The sequence below is a fragment of the Stenella coeruleoalba genome, assembly GCF_951394435.1.
Source record: "Stenella coeruleoalba genome assembly, chromosome: 9".
Taxonomy (NCBI): Eukaryota; Metazoa; Chordata; class Mammalia; order Artiodactyla; family Delphinidae; genus Stenella; species Stenella coeruleoalba.
In genome coordinates, this window is record NC_137155.1 from 81,495,694 (window position 1) to 81,518,718 (window position 23,025).

Sequence of the window (23,025 nt, forward strand, 5' to 3'; positions counted from 1 at the left end):
AAGCCAGGACTCCATACATACCACGTGGACATCTAAGAAGGAGTGGCTTGAGTATCTGTGCCATGCACTCCGACTGCCATGGGGTATTTGGAGGATGACCTGCCAACACCAAGGGCTCTCCCATGCTTTCTCTGTACTGGACTCTGACCTTACTCATTTCCCAGTGTCACTGGGACTTGAAAATGGGGGATACAGGGATGACTTATTTAGAGCCTGGCTGGTCCACTCTTCCTTATCCTCTGATGGTGCAGTGGTGGTCTTTTTTGTCTCCATACCACCTTACCGTGACCACAGCAGTCTGATTGCCATTGAGTTTATCTTTGATCTGTGTTCAGTTGGAGGGCTGGAGGAGAGTGGAGTGCCAGGCAGGAGCTCTAAAGGAAGATCTAGATATTAGCCAGGATTAAAATGGCTAAGAAAAGGACCCACGACAAACCCTTTGGGACACTCATTGCAGCAAGAACAAAAGCTATCCACTGAACCAGGAATGAAAGGTCGAATGGGAAGCTGCTTCACTGTGCCATTTTTCTTTCCAGGTTAGCATAATGCCTTCCTCTTCTCCCTTTCCCTTCTCTTGGTTCACTGGAATTCTGTGTAATGGTCACCAGAAAAGGATCTTGGCATTGACTGTATATTCCCAGAGATGGAAGGTCATGCAAAGAAAACCAACAGTTCCGTCCTTCCCCAACCAGAGCCCTGCATATGCCACTGCACTCCAGAAGTCTCTCCAGTGCTTGCAGTGCTGGGATGCCGTTACCTCTCCAGTTAAATAAATCTAAAACTACTGACCCAGGATTTTTATAGCAACACTGCAACCTTATATGAGGAGATGCAACAAATAGTCCATTACCACTGATTGGACATGGATTTTTGGCCTGGCCACTTGCCACTTGGTGATTTTAGAATAGGGTCACTTTCGGAACTGGAAGATTCCTTGTAGGAGGGCACTGCTGTTTGCTAAATAGTTGTTGCTTATCTTCATGCCCTCTTATAGCTGCACTCCGGCTCCTGAGCGTGGGGCTGGTCTCTCTGTTTGCCTGGCAGAGACGGCCAGAGCTCATCCTTCATCGGTTTACAGGGCTGCAGACGTGGCCATTTCCAAACGCCCAGGGTGCACTTAACCACTTCCTCCTTCTAATCTCAGCACTTCCACTCTAAACACATCAGCAGCTTTATAACTTGCATTTTATTTTGCTCTGTGTTTTGGCCCTTCAGGTATTTGTGGGAGGAAGGTGGGGAGACTGGCGAACTGTGTTGTCATTGATTTCAGAATTACACAATCACACCCTGAGTCACTGTCCCTGGAGAATCATGCCAGGGCTCTCACTGCTTTCACACATGGCTTTTTATGGTTGGGTTCTGTTTTATATTTGACATGTGACTCCTACCTTGGTTTCACCATCTGCAAAATGGGAGCACTCAGCCCTGTTCCACCTGGAGAATGCTGAAAGGCATGGTGGCGAGACCCCTGAGGAGCCCCTCGTCATTCCCACGTATGCAGTAAAGGGTTGCCAGGCCCTAGATGACAGATAACCACCCACAGGCTGAGGGCACTGTGTGACCTGGAGAGGAAGCTCCGGTGAGACAGTTTTTTTCCTCATCTGCATCTGAATAGTTAGACCCAGTTGATGAAACAAGAGAAGTGTCCTTCCTGGACCCTGAGATCGCACCATTCTTTACCTCGTCGAGCTAACCTTGGGTCATATTTCCCCTTTCCCTCTGCCATGCCATCTGTCTGTTACATTGCCTCTCACTGGACATGACTTTGGTTCTAATAAGCAGTACTTCGTAAACGGTAGCTGTCCCCAAGCACTGAAGAATTCTCTCGGTCTTCCTTAAAGCCAACTGCTTGGGCCAGGTCCTGAGAATCAGACACTACACGTATGTCTTTCTGTTATGGGTTGATATGCCCGTCTGTGGTAATAGTGTGCCCTGTTTCCTGCTTCGCTGGGGAACACTGTATTTACATATTACATCATCAAGCCTGTCTGCACATGATCCCAGGATTCAGATCCAACCTCTCACCTTTTGATCTTTTTGACATGTCTTTCAGCCCGGAGTGTTTCAAGGGTCAGGCTTGAACCCCGGAAGCCATTGTCTTTGTCAGTAGCAAGTATGATGCAAGATAGTTTCACCTTTATCTGCTGCCTATCTAGTTTTTTGGGGGGGTTTTGCCAGTTGACCCAGGGGGTGGGGTGAGTACAGCGAAGCTAGAGATTACTCTCGAAGCATTTGGTTCTTGCTTCCCCATACGGAATTTTAGTCAGTTGTCGAGATAACCTAGCCAAACACCACTGAAGAATGGCAAAGTCAGAAATTCAGGAGGCCTTGGGACCAGCAGCGCCTCTCAGTGTACAGGAGGAGAAGCCACGTGGCTTCTATCGAGCACAGGAGGTGCAGAGGGAGCCCCGAGGCTGCTCTCCATGGCAGCCCTGCCCGGGGTGAGGAAGGGCTCTAGTTGGCACGTTCCCACGTCCCCCGAGCATCCTTAACACCCCGTGACAGGGAGACCACCTCCAGGGAGGCCCCGTGTTCTCCCACTGCCAAGAATTCTTCTATCTGCCCTTCCTCTCTCACTTCTTCACCCTCCCTCTTCTGTTTCCGTTATTTGTACAGTATCATTGAGAGGTGTTGAAGAGATCAATAGCAGTTCACCTTTTCCCTTATTGATTAAAGCGGCGGCAAGGACAAATGGCAGGCAGTCCCCATTCATTGATCATGAGCGATCCATTTCCTACCAAGCCGTCAGTGACCTCTCCCTCTGCCTGTTACTTTGCTGGTCTGCAACTTGGGCTACTCTTGTTGCTGGGCTGCTATAACAGGAATGAGAGAACCACTGGGTTTGGCTTGTATAACCAAAGCTGGGTGGGGAAGGAGACTGTGGGCAGTGAGCGGGAAAAGCCTGGGGAGCCTGTTCTTTGACTTGTGGCTTTATTTGAGGGGCTGGCCACGTGGGCTGTACTCTCAGGTAGAGGCGGCGTGGCGTGGCTGCCTCCCCCTGTTCTCCTAAAGTGCACAGCCTGCCTTTATTACACACTTTTCTACAGAATGTAAATTGAGTATGCCGAGTGACAAGCCCATGACCCCTGTGAAGTGGCTGCTTTTGAAAGCTGTCCATGAGCCTTAACTCTGGCTCAGCCCGAGGGAACTAGTGGGGTGGGGAGTGGGGGAGGAAGGGTTCTTATGTTAGGAGGACTCTGTTTCCACCAGGGGTGAAGAATGGAGACAGTGCTTATCAGCTGCTTTCTTTCTCACCTTTAGAAACAAGCCCCAGAAGGGTGGGTGCCTGTGTGCGTGTGCTGTGCGTGTGTGTTGTTCTGTTCTCCCTCAGTGGAAACACCCTCTGGCTCTCACTTGGGGAAGGTGATGGAGACACCCTCCCCAGGCCCAGCCCCTTCATGACATTTCAGGCACTGAGCACTAAAGAGTTGGTTTTTAAAACCTGCGTCTCGAATGGCAAATATTATAACGTCACTCACCTGGTGTGACGCCAAGGCTCTTTGAATCCCAGGGCACTTAAGAGGGAGGTTGGCCCTGACTGCAGAGGCAGCCCTCGCCTCACCCAGCCTCTTTTCCCCTTGTGTGTGGTGGTCTGAATTTTGTTGGTTCTCTAACACGTACCTTTACACAGAAGCACCTGTTGTCCACCATGCCCCGCAGGGTCGTTAAGCCCTCTCAGTCCCTTCACAGCATGAGCCAGTTCCAGAAACTGCAGTCAGTAGAGTTTTGACTGCGGAGCAGCAAATGTTTGGAGGGCCGCCCAGAAGCTGCCGCTGCTCCGTAACCTGCGCCACCCGGCAGAGGGAGCCACTTACCTGAGCAGGCACTTCATGGGAGTCGCGGTTCCCAGAGCTGTGGTTGCCGTCAGGCAGCTTGCAGTCTTTCGTGTCAGCCCGAGCACAGGGCCCGGCTTCTGCAGAGGAGTACTGCCATTGCAGTCACGTATCCTGAGTGAGTGCCCAGTGGGTCAAGGTCACTATTTTGGATGCCCCTCTCCCAGTAGGGAGATTTCACTAGAAACCCAGTGCCACTATGTCAGGTAGCTCTGCGGTCTGCAGGTGCCAGGCCCGGAGAAGGCAGCCAGCGCTCCGTGAAGCTGGTTAATTACATGTGAGCTGCCAGCAGGATGACTGTTCCTTTCCTATGGATCATTAGGAAACCATCCCGGCCGGCATAGATGGGGCGAGGGAAGTCTGATAATTCCATCACCTCCCTCGGCTTCATCAGACAGGTCTTCCTTTCCTCCTTTTCATTCTAAAGCTTTCAAAATGGCTGGGGAGGAGGAGAGGAGGGAAAAGAAGTTTCCACTTAATGCACGTGTTTTTCTCCTAAGCTGGAAAGTGGCCCCCTGCTTTCAGATCGTCTTGGCAGCCAGAGTACGGAGGGTTCGAGGCTTGCCATGGGTGGGAAGTGCCAGTGGCTCAGCTCCTAATACATTTGCAGCAAACTACAGAACGGGCCCTGTTTGGAGACGAGGCAACGAGTGCAGCAGGTGGCAAATAGTCCGGCTCCACTAGGGCCCTGGATGGGCACCATCTTCTTCCTTCAGCCAAGGCAGCCTCAGTTCCTGCTATGCCTGAGTACAGAAAGCACTTCTGGTTTTTTAGAAGCTTTTAGGCAAAGATGGGAGAAGGCAAAGCAAAGAAAATATGGGAAACTCAGTCTAGTTAAAAACACTGCCCCGTCAAACAACCTAAAATAGAGCTTTTCCTTTGTCAGAAGAATTTAGAATAGAAATCTGCATTTCTCCATAGAGCATTGAGTGCAAAAATAAAAAAGGGATTATAAATAGAAATAAGCATGACCCATTCAGCTTCCAAGGACTTGAGCATACAGCCTTCTGAATACTGCCTTAGAGCATTTTATAGCTATGAGGCCTCTAGGCGTTATACTGTCCAATCCAAACGGTTCACAGTGGTTGAGAGCCGAGGCCGGAGGAAGGTAATCACTAGGGCACATTCACATGGTAATTCATAGACCTGCTGTCTCCATGCTCCCATTGTATTGCTCCCCTCGGCACCTCCCAGGCAAAAGCCACTGCCACCTGTCCATCCACTCGCAGTACAGGTGGCAATAACTGGAGAGTGTGACATCGGTGGCGTGTAAAAGGGAGTCAGGTGAATGTGACAGGTGGACAGAAGTGGTAAGCAACGTGTGTTCTCTACACTCCACTGTGAGAAAAGAACAAGAAGCTAAGACAGGAGGAAGTCCTCTGGGGCCTCTGCGTTCTGTAAGGGAGACTCGCTAGACAAGGGTGCCGCGAGAACGGCAAACAGGACGGGAAGGCCTGCCAGAGCGCGAGGAGGACAGGTGTCTGACCCACCTGGAATCGTCCACTGCTTTTCCTGACATGTGAATCGTAGAAAAGCTGTCTTTCTTGCCAAAAACTAAGCTTCACGAGAGCCCAGAAGAAGCAACCACGGAGTGCCAAGTCGAGGGTTTTTTCCTTTTCCTCTGTGTGCGTGTGTTGGGGATGAGGAGGGCGGTTTACAGAATTGCTTTGCTTCGCTTTTCTCACTGAGAGAGGGGCGTAGGGGTCAGATTTCCTGTCTGGATTGCCCTTGAGCTCCTTGGGGAGCTGGGATTGCCCCCCAGGCTTGAGCTCTGTGTTCTGGTCACGTTCAGCCCAGGCACAGGATAGCCCCCCAGCCGCCCTCCCAGCATCCCGTGCTCTTAGACCTGCTCCCTCTACTGTCACAGGAGGCTGATCCGAAAGCCGTGCTGTGGTATCAGGGTCTGGGCTTCACCTCCACCCTATAGCTGAGGCAGGTTACCCATCTTGTTAGCGGTGGTGTCTGCCTGTCTTTCTTGGGATTGTCAAGTGGGGGAGGAACAGATTACATTTTCCAGCAATTTAACTTTATTAACTCTGACTTTTTCCCCCTTTTTCCAAAGCACAACTGAATGGAGCTAAACACACACACAAGGGCTATATTTGGTCCTGATGGTGCTGTAGAGTAGGGAAGGCACAAACATAGAGGATTGTCTGCTAGGACCTAGTAAACACAGGGAGGTGTCAGGGCTGGAGAATTCAATAGTAATAATAAGCATTTATACGGTGCAATGACAACTTTGATACAGGGTATAATCTTCTGGGGATTGCTATTAATTGTGCTTCTGCCTGTGAATGGCCCCCTGGTGAGGGGCTGTGAACACCACACAGAGTTAAGCTATATTAAACATCAATTAAAACAGCATAAAATAGAAATGGAATAAAATATGCAAAGGTCAGAGTGGCTGTGAACATGCAGACGAGAGAGGGGAGAGAGGGGTTAGGGCCTGGTGAGCCTAGTACACTGGTGGATTCATGCTCCTAGTTGCTCTAAGCTTTTGAGTTTTCAGGTTTAGAAGGGTTGCCAGAGAGTGAATAATGGTACCCTCCAGCTTCCCTCAGTTCAGCTCTTCCCCAAAAGGGTTTCAGAAACTACTCATTGCGGCCAGTAAGAAATGAGCAGACACAACCAGGCAATCTACCAGCACTGTCCAATAGAACTTTCTGTGAGGACGGAAGTGTTCTTTACGTGTGCTGTCCAGTATTGTAGCATCTAGCCACTTCTGAGTACTGTGTACTTGAAATGTGGTTAGTGCAACCGAGGCACAGAATCTTTAATGAAATTTAAATAGCAACGTGTGGCTACTGGCTGCCATACTGGACAACGCCAGACATTTGCCCACACTGAGCACTCAGGAGCTGTCCGATTGGCACTCTCCTTCCTGAACCAGTTTGCGCCTTCTCCCACACCTCACACTGTTTTCTTCAATACTTTTTTTTTTTTGACCCAGTCTTCTCATGCTTTTGACTTAAGCTTCCAAATTCTTTCTTAAGGGTCACACGCAAGGCCAAGAGATGAGAAAGGAAAACAGGCCGTGGCTTTGTCCTTGCCCCCTTTTCTTCTGACAGCCCAGAGTCAAGCTAATACCAGATGTTCCCCACTCTCCCAGGCAGAAAAGAAGTGAATGGCTTTGGATCTCTGGCTGAAGATCAGATCTACGGCGCTGTCACTGTCCCCACTGAACAACTGATTCAGTTGCTGAATCTGACCCTTGAGTTCCCCAGAACCTGCAGGGATTTCAAATTCCCAGGTCATCCAGGGAACACTCACCTGAGGTCCCTGTGGCACCTGAACTGTGGAAATACCTTTTCCCATAGCTCTTTCAATACCTGTTGAGTCCACTTATTGCAATGCCATAGTACAGTGGAACAAAGCACTGGACTTGTAATCAAAAACCCCGTGTTTAAGTCCTGGCTCCTCCATTTACTGAATCTGTGACCTTGACAAGAATCACTGTACCTCCCTGGGGCTTCATCTTCCCCCATAAAAATGACTCGGCTAGACTGAATGACCCTCTGGGTGCTGAGAGGACCTAGAAAAGAGATCCAGAGAAAAGAGCCCCTCATTGCCGTGAAGCCCTACGCCTCCACTCCGTTACCCCTTCAGGTGTCAAGCCTGCATTTCAAGCACCCCTTTCCTGAGGCCACCGAGAGGCCTCACCTGTGTCTAATTACCACTGACTCACACTTGAAGTTGTCCAGCAGCACAGACACGCCCTGAGCCAGAATGGGTGGCATGCCCCGTCCCCCCGCCAATTATTGTCATACTCCTGTGCATCTTGGGGAGTCGACGACAGTCCCCAGTGACTGTGGGGCATCCTCAGAGATGGTGTTTTAGCCTGCTGCAGAAGGCGGCGGGGGTTTCCTGGCTTAGGCAGTAGGTCCATAAAGAAAAGAAGGGTTTGGGAGCTGCCTGATGCGTGCCAACCGTCCTGGCTGGCTAGTTGTTCGCCAGCCCCCTCCTCCCAGCAGTCACTATTCGCTGCTTCAGGGATTGTCCCCAGCTGCCCAGAGCCCCTGTGTGAGCCAACACCACACAGCTCACAAAGGGCCCTGGAGCATCTCTAACTGAGGAGCTGGTGAGCAGACGCCCTCAATAGAGGTATTTTTAGCTGCAGTGATACAGCCTCATCTTTTTGCAGGATGTGTAGGGCTTTTTTTTTTAATGAAATAAGTAAGATTGAAGACTGGGGTCCCAAACCCCAGCGCCCACACCCAAGAAGTTTTGGTGCACCCCACTCACCAGAGGCCTCATTAATCCTGCCTACAGCCAGGCGCTGAGGCTCGGAGTTGGCCCAGAATACCAGGCGGGAGAGACAGTGTGCACAGGGAGGAGAACCAGAAATAGAGCAGGCCTAATGCAGGCTGGCCTGCTGTGAGGTGCTGAGGGCCCTCTGGGCAGCTGGGAACAACTCTCCTTCCAAGCCTTTCAGACCTTTGATGGGTCTGGGGGACCGAGTGAGTGGGCCTCACAGTTAGGACAGCCTTGCCTTGAACGAGTGATTCCGTCCTGTGGCTTGCTGACTTCCTAATGCTTTCGTTTTCCTTTCCTTCATCCTGGTCTGGGACTCACCTTTTCCTTGCCTTTTTTTTTTTTTATTGTATACCATGTGACGGGGGGCTGTAGGACATTCGTGGAGCTTGTGTCAGACCCCATAGAGGAGTCCTGGGGTGATGAGGCAGTGGCTCTCAGCCCCACCTGCACACTGGGATTGGGAGCTGCGGGAGGCTCTTAGGAAAGATCCTAATACCCGGGCCTCCCTGGCTTCATCAAGCGCCAGATTTTTACTTTAAGTTCTCCAGGAATATTAGGTGATAGCAAGGAATAATTTTATTAATCGTGTTAGGTGCGATAGTGGCATTGTGGTTATGTAAGAAAATGGCTGTGTTTTTTAGAGATGCATTGCTGAAGTATGGAAGGGCAAAATGACATCATGTCTGGGCTATGCTTTAAAATACTTCAGCAGAGAGAAGGGGGGATAGATGAACCAAATATGACAAGTTCAATAATTGTTGAGCCTGGATGGTTGGTGTATGGGAGTTCATGACAATTCTCTATTTTCAGTGTTTCACATTTTTCAAATTGAAAGGTTTTTTCTAATAGTGAAAAAAAATGTTAATTAAAAAGCTCCCCAGGTGATTCTGATGCTCATCTCAGGTTGAGAAGCAGTGGTTTAAGAGATTAAATTTGGATCCCCACACCGTAGATCAGCTCTGATTTTGGATAACCTAAGACCTTTCAGGATGAGTTCCTACGAGTATCTGGACCCCAAACTCTTGGGTAGGTGAGGAGCAGGGTGGGCACAAAGAACAAAGCAGACCTGTGTCTGTCGTCAGAGTTCACAGTGGACAGCTGGACCGCTTTGCCTCTTGCACGCAGTGACCTCAGTGCCACCCAGCCCCGAGCGCTGTCGTGCCGTGTAGTTTGCCTGCCAGCGCTCCCACACTCCAGCCTGAGGACCTTGCTCGCCACACAGGAGATAGAAGACAGCTGCATTGTGACACATGCCACGGGGGGTCCTGATTTCCTCCGTGTTCAACACTATTCCTAGTGGGATTCTGCTGAAGCGGCAGGCGGGGGGGGGGGGGGTGCTGAAACCTGCCCCTCCCCCTGCTCCCAGGAGCCCCCGTGTTCTCAGCTCTGCGTGCAAGTCTCCTCAGCGCCTCTTCCAACTCCCAAGCAGGATTTTGCTCTGGCTGCTCAGCAGGTGGGGCAAATAGCAGCCTGCTGCAGCCACACTAAATGGAGCTCAAGCTAGAAGCTTCCGTGCTACGTTTACACAGCACAGCCTTGCTTAGGACCCTGGCTTAGCAGCTCTTTGTTCAGGGGGCTTTGCTATTTACACCTCAACGTTCAGTGCGTCTGTGTGTCGCTAAGGGAAGCTGAAGCAGAGAGTGGGCTACAGACTGCCAAGGTCAACCAGCCCGGAGCTTCACTACCCGTAGTATTTACTGAGAGCCTGGGTGCCCTCCTTCCCACTCCCAGGGGAAGCCTTGACATAGTCCTTTCAGCAAATGCCAGCTTGAGAGAAGTGCGAAGTCACCTCCTGCGCCTCTAGGAGGGCCTGGAGCAGGTCGTCCCCCCAGGGTCTGAGTCAGTATTGGTCCTGCTGCTGTCCGGGGCCTACATCCAGAATTCCAACGGGGGGACTTGCTTCCCCATAAGAACGAGCAGCCTGGGAGGCGCTCTTTGGCTGGGAGGGGGCAGAAGCTGTCCCTGACTCTGTGCTGCTCCCTGGCACATATCTCCCATCGCCACGCTCAGACCATCCATCGTAACTGTTTCCCCCGCTGTGCTGAGCTCCTCAAGGGCAAGGCCCAAGCCTTTCATGTCCGCTGTTCCCTAGTGCCTGGCACAGTGCTGGTCGCCAGACGGGCTCTAAGTAAGCGCACACATGAATAAGTGAACCACAGAAGGGCTCCGGCCGGGAGTGCCATCAGCTAAGGGTCAGAAACCTACCAGTTAAGAAAGTAGTTTCTCGTTCGTTTAGGCTTCTGAACCTAAACTGGGTGCTGATCGGGAGCCCTGCCTGAATCAGCTTGTAGAGCAGCCTATGACGAGGGAAGGCTTCTCCTCTTTTCCCACCTTCCTCAGGAATAAATGGTATTCTCTCTGTGCCTCGATTTCTCCCATTTGATATTCATGGGCCTCTGAACATCTGTCCTCTCTCCCTCCTTGCCGGGGGCTCTGAGCAGGCCGACATGTTTGTAGGAGGGTTTCCCTGTATTTTTTCAGGGCCGTCAGTCGAGTGGTACCTGGCTAGTTTTCTTGGAAGTTACTCTCCTGAACCTGAATGAAACCTCAGGACCCCTGGCTCAGCTTAAGCAAAACCATGTACAGGAGGCGTGCTTCTGGAGTTAGTGACAGGACTGTCCTGTCTGAGCACTGAGTCTTCTCCCTGCTCTCTCAAGTCTAGAGCAGAGGCTGTCATCCTGGGCGTGCCCGCGGATCACCTGGGTACATTTTGAAAATATCCGAGTGCTGTCTCCTCCATGTGTGGTCTAGAGTTGGGACACTGGCATTTTTTAACAGCTCCCTCAGTGTGGGGAATATGCACTTGGGACTGACAACCACTGTCTTTTCAAAGCGTCTTCACCAGGAGGAGCTGTACGGCACTGAGCACCCCACTGCTGGCCTTCCCCCCTCACCCACCGCCACCAACCACAGGAGGGTGGAAGAGCAGAAGAGTGTCTGTCGCTCCGGGCGCCCCGTGTCGCCTCCCTTAGCTAGCTCTGACACGCAGCTGCCATCCCAGGCCGTGTGATTGACGGTGCAGGCCTACCCACACGCACACACAGAGCCCAGGGCTGCTTAACCTCGGGCAGGTGACTGGAGGGGAACAGGTGTCTGTGGACAGCAGTTCGATTTTGTTTCAGAGGGCATTAGTGAGGGAGAACAGTCCAGAGCTGTCTTTGCAATTTGTTGAAATGAAGGTTTTAAAAAAAAAATCTAGCTCAAGGGGTTCTCACCTGGGTTACGCCCACCAGCTCCCAGGCGTCACATCCCGCCCTGCAGTAGCAGAAGCGTCTGCCTCAGCAGTGAGAGGCAAGGCCAGACACCAGTTGAAATCCCAGACGGCGTCCTCCCCTCCCTCCATCTCTTGTCAGATATTTCAAGCTTTAAGTCCTCACTCGTGCTCTGCCTACTTGGCTGGCTGTTCTTGCACTTGAGCGGCTTGTTGGCCTGGACAGGTCCAAGCTGTCGGAGCCGTCAGGAGCTGCACCTCCCCCCTCGCGTCTCCTGTCTGAGCCAACCTTGACTCACAGTAGTGCAGACGGCCCCGGCCTTACCCAGTGACGCCCGCCACTGCCCTCCTCCTCCTGTCCTGCTTTCCCAGCGATGAAGGGGCTGGGCCAGGCCTGGCCTGCAGGTCAACCTGGGGCTGCCACGGAGACCACTCTTAGTTCATGCTCTGGCATATTCACCCAGACAACACGCTAAAAATATATATATATATATATATATATATATATATATATATATTTTAATCTGAACCACATAGGACAAGGGTACAGCAAGGTCTGAGTTCAGATTATGCAGGAAACACTTCCCAGCCTGCATGAGAGCGAATCTGTTTTTGCAAATAGCCTTAGTTTTACCCACTCTGCTTCCTGACTATTCCTGGGAGCTGAGAGAGAACGAGGCGAGAGCAGAAATAAGCGTTCCTTCTTTTCCTCCCCTTCTCTCCCTTTAATGTAGACTGGGCAACTTCTCTACGGCACCTCGGTTTCTCAGACCGGCTCCAGGTGCCGAAAGGTGGTGCCCTGCAACATACCACTGTAATCAGTTCATTTCCTTTCTCCTTGTCCCTCTCCAAGAGAAATGAAGTGGCAGGTGACAAATGTGAGAGGGGTCGTGGGTGACCTTGTACACGAGAAAGACATGCCGCACCAGGGCTGGCCTCACTCTGCCTTTCCCGGTGCTAGGTCCCTGCCGAGCTGCAGACGCACAGGAATAAGGGTCCCATTTAGCAGGCTCGGCCTGAGTGAGACCCGCAGCCATGCCCTCTGGCAGCAGCCTGCAGCAGGGAGGGATGCTGCGGCAGCAGGCTCGTCAGCCACCGGTAGAGCTTTGGATGGGGCAATCAGCGCAGACACATTGGCTCATTCAGGTCGTCTGTAAACCTAAGGGACCCCAGCAGCTATTGGCATGCCATTGCTCCAGCAATACCAATATTCACGTGATTTACCCTGAGGCTTAGCTGCTACCCACATTATTTCCAAGAATTCTTCTCCGTTAGAGGAAACAGTCTGAGGCTGCTTCAACACAGCCCCTAAAGCCAACCCTTTTCATGCGGGAATATCAGGACTGAGATATACGGTATCTTTATTGGCACCCAAGGACCAATAACATAACTGACTAAAGACAGAGGCTGCCTGGCAGAGCCTCTATCCCCCCAGTTAGAACCAGTCATTTGATGAGCAGTCTCATGTCCTAGTGAACGTGAGACGTGGATGGGATGGAATTAAGGGGGCTGATTCCACTCCAAATATCATGGTTACCTACAGCCTAGGGTTGGGGTCTACTCTCTTCTATCCGATTTGCTAAGTAAGGAAGAAAGATCTTTTACCCTAGTCCAGTACCTACGAACCTTTTTGTGTCTCTAAAGCCACATGATAGGTATCACCAAACTGGTCGATTTCCTGTTCTTCAGGACTGGCCCTGTTCTCTGGGGCTTCTGTCCAGCAAGGTATGTTGCTTTCTCTTCCTGCTACAGTTGCTGCTTAGCCTGTTAGCCCCAGGAAACTTATTCTCTTGGATCCATTTTCTTCTCTTCAAGTATCACCACGTTTTATCGACCTGCCTGCTTTCATTTTTGATCCACACGTCCTCGTCATTTAGAACCGCTGGACTAAGGTGACCTGCGGGCACAGTCCAGGTTCTTGAGTTGGGTCCCAAGGGTCCGAAATTGACAGGATTTGTCTAAACCCTTAAAGTAACCTTTTTGTAGCCAGAAACCTTAGCAGATACACTACCCCCCACCCCACCCCTTACCCCCAGTGACAAAGGAGCCTTGGAGCCGCTGAGCGCAGTGCCTAGAGGGCAGCAGAGCTCCAGCGGGGGATGTGGGGATGCTGCCATCTCCTTCCGGCCCAGCCTCTCGTCCTGTAACAGCGGCTCAGAGGCTTGGAGGTTGGGGTAGGGAGGTTCCGCCCTCTCAACTCACTGTGGCACTGCCTGTAAACCTGCTGAGCTAGGGACCTAGAGAGCTGCCTGCACTGCCCCCATCATCTGGGTGCCTGCTTGACGCCAGGATGCCCTGGGCCCCAGGGGGCTGCATAAGTACAGCTGCAAGCTGCCCAGCTAGATTGTTCTTGTTGTCCCAGCCCAAGGCGACCTCTCAGGCTCCGTGTGTGGCATTCACTGTAACTTTAGGCATGAGAGATGGCACTGTTATCTCTGGGGGCAGGTGGGGAAAAGATTCCCCAGCTGAGTCTTCCTGGGTCTCAGTTCCAAATGGAAAAGCACAACCCTCCCCCACCCCAACCCGTCATCGTCTCCCACTCTGCACACCCGATTCTGCCTCAGGCCATTTCCCAGCCGCAGCTCTACTGGGGGCAAACTCTTTACCCTCGTGGTACTTTGTAAGCTGGAGCAGTGAGGCCCAAACTTCCAGAAGCGAGATGAGATGATCTCGTGGGGCTGACAGGAACAGCACAGCCAGCATTTGTTTTGGGTGTTGATTTCCACATATTAAATGGTTCTCGTTGCCACTGCCACTGCACTTCCTTGCCCCTGTGTGTGATGGCCAGGTTCTGTATCAACCATGAAGTCCGTGCAGGGACAGAGAGCTTTGCTGCTGTGCTCTGGCACCTGAAAACGGTTCTGTCTCCAGCACGGAGCTGCCAGTGGGGAAGTGCTGAGGTGACACTCTAGAGAATCGCCAGGGAGACCCCTCCATCTCCTGCCAAGCTAAACAAACCCTGCCCTGCACGGTTCTGAATCACACCTCCCTGCAGATTCATTCCTCCTTCCCTGGCTCAGCTAGGGTACCGCCTTACGGGAAAGTCCTGGGTGTCAGCAAGAGAGACGTTTGAGGAGAAAGGAACTGATGGAGGAAGCGGGAGTGCCACTCAGTCATCTTTTAAGCAGAAAGGAAAAGGTCAGCGGAGCCACACGGGGCCTGGGCTACATCAGTGTTGACTCTGCCTTGCTGCAGCAAAGGGACCGGCTCACCGGGGCCAGCAGTGGGCACTGCCAACCCTATCCAGCTGCCAAGCACAAAGAAACGCGTGCTCTGTATACACAGATGGGTCTGCATGTCAGCATGAGCCTGTTTTTAGCCCTTGCCCAGGAAGGGCAGCCCACGATACAGTAATTTAATTAAATTTGCTTCTCTCCATGGCCCACATATTTGAAGAGGTTTGGGGGGGAATGAATCTGGCTGAGGAACATTACCCTGCCGCTCTGGCACTGCCCCAGAGCTGAGCCGCAGTACCATAAAGGGTCTTGCCATCCTGAACACGGCCCAGGGCATCTGTCTGCACTGCAGGCTCTGTGGCCGGGCTGCCTGCTGGCACATCTGGCAAGGCAGCCTCTGGAAGCAGTGCATCTCCATCACAGGGAAGCCACTGGGGGCAAAATAAGGGGACTCCCCACCCCCTACTCAAGACCTGCTGGCAGCAGCCTCAGCAGTACTTAGAGCCACGTATTAGCTTTTTTCCCCACCATCTTCAGTGTATGCGAAGGGAGAGGGCAGGATGAGAGGACCCCACCCCTCAACTGACACTGCAGCTTCACTTATCCCCGCAATTTCGGTGTTAGCCCACACACCTGTGCTTCTGCCCGGAAGGTGATCAGTATCTAGGGACCTGAAATTGATTCAGCTTTCATATTACCATGTTGCATATCTCAAATGCGATCAGTTTTTGTTCATTATGCCTGAGCTTAACTCGTTCCCACACACCCCACACCCCTGTGACCTCCCCCTCCCTCCCAGCCAGTGCCTGCTAGTCTTGGCATTAAGTTTATCAACTCCTCAGGAGGTGCCTAAGCTTTTACTTTCTCCTGTCTTCTCCCTCCTGTCCAGAGTGTCTGCCCTTTCATCTTATCACTAACCTCTAGCCTCTCTCTCAGCCCTTTTTTGTCCTAGGTCAGCAGTACCATGCCTTGGAGAGGTACATTTCTCTGGTTATCTTTCTGTCCCCCCAACAGCAGCACATCCTTCTGGCTGGTAATCTCTCCTGCATGATGATAATAGCAGCACCTCCGAGAGAAAGGGAGTTTCTCTGGCACTGTTCATCTCAACACCAGCAGAACACAGGCTGTTGCTTAGGAGTGGGACTCATTAGAGTCAGGCCATTATTGGAGGGGACCAGTCTCTAGGGGAGCTAGCAGAAATTACTGCTCCTTAATAGACGGAAACTCATTTGCTCAAAGCCCCCACCCTCCTCTTTATTTCTCTGCATTCTCCACCTCCCCTCTCTTCCCAGCTTTGAAGTTGAGAAGAGAGGTAACTCCACCCGATCCAAGATGGCAAATTTCTGCTAAATTAACTTGGTTAAAAGAGATCCTTGGCTGTAAGCGGCTGTCTTTTAGAATGTTTCTACTGGGACTTCACTTGAAACCATCATGAAGGAGATAGATTCTAATTAAATATATGTGATAAAATCCTAGGCAGGGCCACTCCGTCTCCCAAGAGGGGATTTGTTGAGATGGGGGAAGAGGAGACGTTTACTAGCTGCAGGCCCCGAGTCAGCCTGGGCTGCCTGAGCTTTCCCTGTGAGGGTCTCCTTGTTTTACAGTACCAGGGAAGGTAGAAGCAGAACTCTAGACGTCCCTGCTTCTCCAGTGGTCCACTTGACCTTGAACGGACCTCTGACATGATTGAGCTTCTGCAAAACTCCCTTTCACAGGGATACCTGTTCTTTACAGCTCTTCGCTTTTATAGGGATGGGGAGGGCGGCCTCAGCCACAAGTGCTCCTTCTAATTTGTTAGCTGTTTGGGCAGCCATCAGAACTCCCATGCCCTGGAACACTCATGGCTGAAGAGAAAGGAAAAGTTGCCTGATTTTTCAGCTCTAGCTGTTTGAGTGAAGTCAGGAATGGGCACCATCTGGCTGACAGCATTAAGCACAGATAAAGTACTGGCCTGAAAGGCCTTTCCCTTCTTTCCCTCCGTCCCTGGAAGCAAAGGGTGAGGGACTGCACCAAATTGCAAACTCCAGGGGGCACTAATCACTTTGTAGCTTCTGTCAGTGGCGCCCCCTGGAGTTGTAAGTCGCAGTGGCCCTGCCGGTGCTAGGCTGAGAACCCAGAGACCTGGTCTCTGCATTACCAGCTAGCGGGCACTGGCAGTCACATCCCCCCTGGGCTTCGTTTTCCTCACAAATAAAATGAGAGGGTTCAACTAGATTTTCTGAATTAACTCGGAAGCTCCCTTCACTGTCTCCACATTCCTGAAGTTAGAAGCTGTAAACCATCATTCTGTCCTCAGTGACCATTGCCATTCCAAGGTCGACCAGCAGTGAGAACACACTGTGGAGCTGCCCTCAGCTGATATGATACCACTCACTGGTCAGAGCAGATGTGGACTTAAAACAGGAAGGTGGAAGAGGAATTAAAGGGAAAGCTACCCTGCAGACCAACGAGCTGAAACCAGAGGCACATGGAATAGGCCAATTCCGTGTTGTGTTTGTGCTTCTCTGTGGCTTCAGAACCTTTTTTCCTCAGACACAAGCATACGACACATCCGGTAGTTCCTGTCGCTTCCCTCACAAGGGAAACAAAATGAAATGCAAACATGTTTTGAGCTATCTCAGTCTTGCCATATCCCTCTAAGTCTCCTCTCCCCGTTCCTAATTTGAAGATTGTCTTCCCTTCCCCTGGTTCCTTTAGCAGTCTCTTCCTTGGCCCTCCCTCCTATCTTACTCCAGACTTCCCCAGTTCATCTCCTTAAGAGATGAATTGGAAGAATATGCTGTCATGTCAGAAGGAAGCCAGTGTCAATTCACACAGGCAAACGCTAATAGGATAAAGTATTATCCGACTTCCTTTAAGTCCAGAAATTAAGTCGTCTTGCAGTGGTAATAGATTATAACTGTATCCACTGCAGCTGGTGGGCTGCAGGAATAGGCTGTTAGTATGAGGCCTGGCCTCCATTTCTGGGACTGTGATGGGCCTGTTGTGAGGGGTGCGCTGTGTGTTCCTACAAACACAGCGGCACTATCCAGGGAACTGCCTACAGCTGATTCAGTTCACCTCCAGGGTGGAGCCTGAGTGGGAGGACCTGTATGAATGTTCTTAATGAACCTGGGTGAGCGGGGAGGGCCTTGAAGCCTGGGAAGAAGTAGCCCGAGGCCAGGAAACCAAACTTTGCACAGGAAACAGTTAGTGTGTGAAAGCACCTCTCCCTCATCTTTGCTGACTCATTGAGCGGGTAGAGTGGCTTATCTGGTAACTAAATGAGCACCTGCACAGACAGGGAAACCAGGATTGAGACCTTATTAAAGAAATGTAAGAGACTACAGATTAAGGACTTGCCTTGGGAGAGGAAGCAGAACTGCTAGAAGGAAGAAAGAGCCATCAGGCTTCTAGAATGGAAGGATCTTGCGGGATATCCTAGGTCCTATCATGGCAGACGGCTGTACGCAAATGGGAATTATGGGGGGGGGGAGTCTGATAGAATTAACCGGGGGGGTGCTTTTTATTAATGGGAGATACAAGAAGGTGGGTGGATATTAAAGAAGCAAGTAGATCAAGGGCTGTTCCTTTGGTATTTGGTAATTAATCTAAACTTCAGTAATTGCTCTAGTATTGTTCCTAGGCACACAGGATGGATGAACCCGGAAGGCCAAGTACTACTTTGGTCCATCCAGTCCCCACACCTGGTATCAGAGTAGCCTGTCATCTCAGCGCCTCCCTGCTGTAGGTTTCAGAGTCTTTACCAGGATAAGCTAGAGAAGACAGCGCCATCCTCTCAGATGCTTAACTTCCTTTGCCAGGAGAGCCTCTCCGTGGGCTCTCCCCCACGGGCCCAGGCCTGACCTTTCTGACTCACTGCCAGGGTCCATGTGCACTGAACTCAACAGTCGTCATTATTTTTATGGGAAAACACGATTTATATAACACTCTTTTCGTGGATAAACAGTGAGCTGCACCCTCTCCTCTCCTCTCCCCCCATGACTGTGCCTTCACAGAAATGAGGGAGGCCCTGAGGGAGCCCATCAGGATCAGAATTTGATTACAGCCCTGAGGGTGGGGTTGCCCCCCCCCACCCTTGCCAAGCAGTGGACAGCCTCCAGCATCGGGAACAGGACTGTCGTGGGCAGGTGGTTTGGCCCAAGTACTGACAGCAAAGCTGGCATGTTCCAGAGGATGAAACCTGTGATCATCCTAAAATCTAATTCTAGCCTCTCATTAGGAAATCAAATGCATTCTTTCTTAGGCTTCTCTTGGAAAGTTGATCTCCCTGCTTTTCTTCTGCTCTGTTCCGTGCCATGAATATCGCTACCGGCCCTCCCCCCGGCCAGGGTCCAGCCAGCCTCCTGCTTGCTAGGGCAGAGGAATCTCCCTGGCTCTCCTCCCTAACTGCATTGCAGCCCCTTAGCCTGTGCATCTGCCATACAGCTCCATCCTGCTCTCACCTGCTCAAATTATGGTGCTTTTTCCTGCCTTTCTTTCCTTCAAGCCCTCCAATACTGCTTTGAAGCCCCAGCAGCCCTCTCTGTGCTCCCTTCTCCTTCCTGGTGCCTCCGTGGGCCCACCTCCCTTGGCAAAGCACCCTGATAAGGAAACAGGGCGAGGTGATGAGACACTGGGAAGCTCACCCTCCTGGTAAAGGACCAGGACTTTTAGTAGGTGCTTCCTGTCCCAGCCCTCATCTTGTGCACCTCCAGCAGCAGCAGCTTTCCTTTCTCCTGACCCACCATAAGAAAAGGTAATCCGTTCCTGGCCTAAGACAGTGCCTTGGGCCATCTAAAGAGCTAGATTAAAGAACAGAGCACAAGGCAGTGTTTTCCTGGGAAGAAAAGTGCACCCCATCTTTCCCACAGTGTTTGGGCTTGTAGACGGTGCTGTCGTGCTGCCCAGGACTTCTGGATAATTAATTAGCCTTCCTCTTTAGAGTAGCTCAGTAGGCATGTTCTCTCTTTGGACATGGATGAGGTTCAAGAATAGAGGTGGTGATGGGGGCTAGTCAGTTGGTCTGTCCCCTGATCGTCAAATTTCAATTCCTACAACAACTACGGAGTAGTGAGGTAGATACCAATATTATGCCCATTTTACAGATGAGGAAAATGAGTATTTGTCCAAAGTCACATAACTAGTAAGCGATAGAGCTGGGGTTCAACCCAGGAAGACTGGCTTCAGAGTCCACACTTGTAAGCACTATGCTATATTGCTTTGCAGATACGTGTATTTCACTGAAGGTTCCTGAAGCCTTTATCCCTGCTCCAAGAAGCAATTTACTTCATCTCAATTTAAAGCAAAGATGAAAACAACCTTAATCCACTACCCAAACCATTCTTCCCCCCTCCGGGGAAAAGGGTGCTTTCTGAATGGACGGAAACCAAGAGAGGTGCTTTGAGCCAAAAGCTGCCTTGCAGTTTAGCTGAGGCAGGATTTAGAAATGGCGTGAACGGTGCCTGCATTAGCCGATGGCACGGAGTGCTGAGTGCCAGCAGAGGAGATAAAATCAGACATATGTTTGGATATAAATGTTCTCTCTCTTTTTCTTCTCTAATTTTAAGCCCTTGCTGCTTTGTTGCAGTAAAATGTTGAAGCCTTAATTGTGGGCTCTGGCCCCCTAAGGTAGTCGCCTGGGCTGAGTAAGGCCCACTTAGCCTTCTCTTAATCTCTACCCATCTCCACCATTAACGGCATGGACTCTGCATCTCTTCCCCATTAATAGGCATTGTCTTCAAGGGACTCTTTACTAGGCTGCTGCCCTCCCCGCACCAGCGCCCCCCCGTCCCAAAAAGTTGCTAGCTACAGTACATGTTAACAGCCATGATAGAGCGGATGTCCCTAGGCCTTAGAAACTAGCCTGTCTGCTCTATCTTCACTGATAGTAGAATGCAGCTTTACACCAAAGAGTGATAAAAGGCCCTAGAACAAATTGTGGGAGTGGCGACCAGATCATGATTTTAGAGCTGGGGCCAGGGTAGATGCAATGGAGGAGAGGAGTTAAAGAGCCCCCGCCTCCCCAAATAGTCTCATTGTTCAGCCAAATAAGCAGAAACCACTCCGCTGGGGAGAAGTTGCCCTTGAGAGGTGCTCTAAGGCCTCTGTCAGTCCTTTACTCTGCAAGCTTCCAAGGCTAAGGCTGGGAGAAGGCCAGTCCATCGTTCCCACTGTGAGCACCCTGCCTTGTCTACTTCACCTTTTCCCTAGCAGCCGCTGCCCTCTGTGGGATCCCGTGGTTTCTGCCTGCCATTGAACCTAAGAATCAGGAAGCTGTTAGGTATAGTCCTGAGAATCCAACTCCTTAGTCAGCACACGTGGCCCTTGGGCCACCTCTGGGGCCCCTGTGGTCCGAATTCTGCTCAGGCCCCGGAGGGCAGTAGAGCTGGTTCTGAAGGAGACTGGACAGCTCCAAGAGGAGGGAGAAGAGAACACAGCAATAGCTATAGGAAGGCCCCATTTTCACTGCATATTGGCCAGGAAAGAGAGATGTTCTTGAGAGCCAGTAAGAGCCTTTATGAGAAAGCACATTGGTTTGGGTAGTCAAGAGACCTGGGTTTCAGTCCCACCTCTTCCACTAATTAGCAGTGTGACCTTGGACTGTATCTTTCAGTTTCTCTGGGGCTCGGTCTCCTTGACTGTAAAATGTGAAGGGATTAGACTACATGGTTTTTCACGGCCTTTAAAAAATTCTGTAATGAAAAGTCTCTAACTCCATATAATCAGCGGCAGTCTTTTCCCTGTAACGTGTTGCTATGACTCCCCTCCCGAAGAGCTGCCAACCCGTGTTCCGTTCTCAGGTAACAAACCCTACAGCTTGGCCAGGCCGAGGATGAGTCACCCGCCCAGCATTAAAGGCTGCACTTTCGGTGCTCGTGGGACTCCTCTCTGAAAAGTTGTCCCAAGTGTCTGCTACAAAGGAGGGTGTACCCGACATCACGGCAGAGGAGAGTTGCCACCCTAAATGCTGAACCGGTGCCCAGGTCAGGGAGTAGGCCCAGTGGGGAAAGGAACTCCCCTTGCAGCTCTAAGGACACTCATACCCAGGACCATATTCTCTCTCCCCCAGGAACGTCCTTTGAGGTTCCTTCTGGAAAGCACTTCTCCCTCAGATTCCAAGACCTGAATATGCCGCACCCCCAGGACAAGTGCATTTGTTCATAGGACTCTTCCCCAGGAATGTTTTAGGCCCATTTCTTCCCCTCTCCCCTCAGATCTTTGTTCAGCCCCAGAGCCTTTGTCATTCCACAGCTACTGCATAGTTCCCTGGCCGCCCAGATAGCTGTCAAAAGAGGAGGGGTGTAAGGAAACGGGCTCCACATCCTCTATTTCTGAAGCAGCTCCTTCCTTCACAGTTGCCTCTGAATGTGTACCCAGGAAGCTGTTCTAAACAGCCTGAGCTGTGTCTTATGGCACTAGGAAAGGGGGTGACTTCTTGCATTTTTCAACTGGTCCTCGCCAAGTCCCACCCTTTTCTCGGCTGCAGCTTTCTCTTTTTACTGGGGGTAGGGTACTAAAGGACGGGCGGAGGAACATATCATTGTAGCCTAGAGACATGAATGGCAGTTTCTAAAAGTGTGAGCCCATGCATACACACTGCCACAAACACCGACACCCAGAAATGTTGTGTATGTGAAATACACAAACACACAGAGGAGGATTAGGAATTGGCCCTTTCTTAGCCAACTGCTGCGAAGTGCTGCCTGCCTCTCTCTGTGCTCAGCGCCAGGGAGATGACACCCACTCAGTCCCGATTCCCTGCACTCGTATAAATACTAGTGCTGAAGAGACGCAGGGTCCCAGTTCAGGCAGCCTGCCTGGACCACGTCCCTCGGCTACACATCAGGAGATCAATACCCACCACCACCAAGACACGTTTGACTGACTATTCAGCACCCAGAGAACAGAAGCAACACCGCCTGTGGGATCTTTAAGCACAACAACATTATTGCAGTGCTCTTAAATCCAGGTCCCCCGGGGTCCCCGTGTAGAGCTGGTGCTGCCTGACCAGCAGCTTCTGCTGAGGTGGCGTTTAACTCCTGGCCGGGTCCCAGGAGCTGAGGCTGACCCATTTCCCCCGCTTTTCCAGGGCACAGGGAATTCAGTTCTACCCCCCAACAGAGCCAGGGACTAACACACTTAGCTTGTGAACGGTGCACTAGTATCGGGGTGCTTTTATTTAAGCTAAGGAAAAGTGGCTGACAGCTTTAGCGTGTTCCCATACTTCAAAGAAATGGAAGATTGTCCTCCCCTCCCCTTTTTTTTTCTTTAAATAGAAATGATTTGGTCAGTGCTCATAAGAAGCTATAGGTTCAGGGTCTTACTCAATTTAACCCTTTGGGGACACTGAATTAAAAATTGAACAATATTTATTAAAATACAAAAATACACTTTTCTCACGTTACAATCAGTGGCATTTCCCCCCCACACCCCACCCCCTTTCAAATCTGAACCCTTTATTTCCTTTTAAAGCTAAAATAATAAATGAAAGAAGTTACATCATTAAAAGGACCAGAATAACAGGGATCTCTGCCTTCCCCACCCACGCCCGCCCTTTCTCGTCCCCCTC

The 23,025-nt window shown here is 51.1% G+C and overlaps 1 protein-coding gene across 1 annotated transcript in view; it reads left to right on the top strand.

The window, feature by feature from the left end:
• Window positions 1–23,025, top strand: part of SND1 (staphylococcal nuclease and tudor domain containing 1) — a 417,706-nt gene that overhangs the window by 331,729 nt on the left and 62,952 nt on the right. The gene's annotated exons all lie outside the window — the stretch shown is intronic.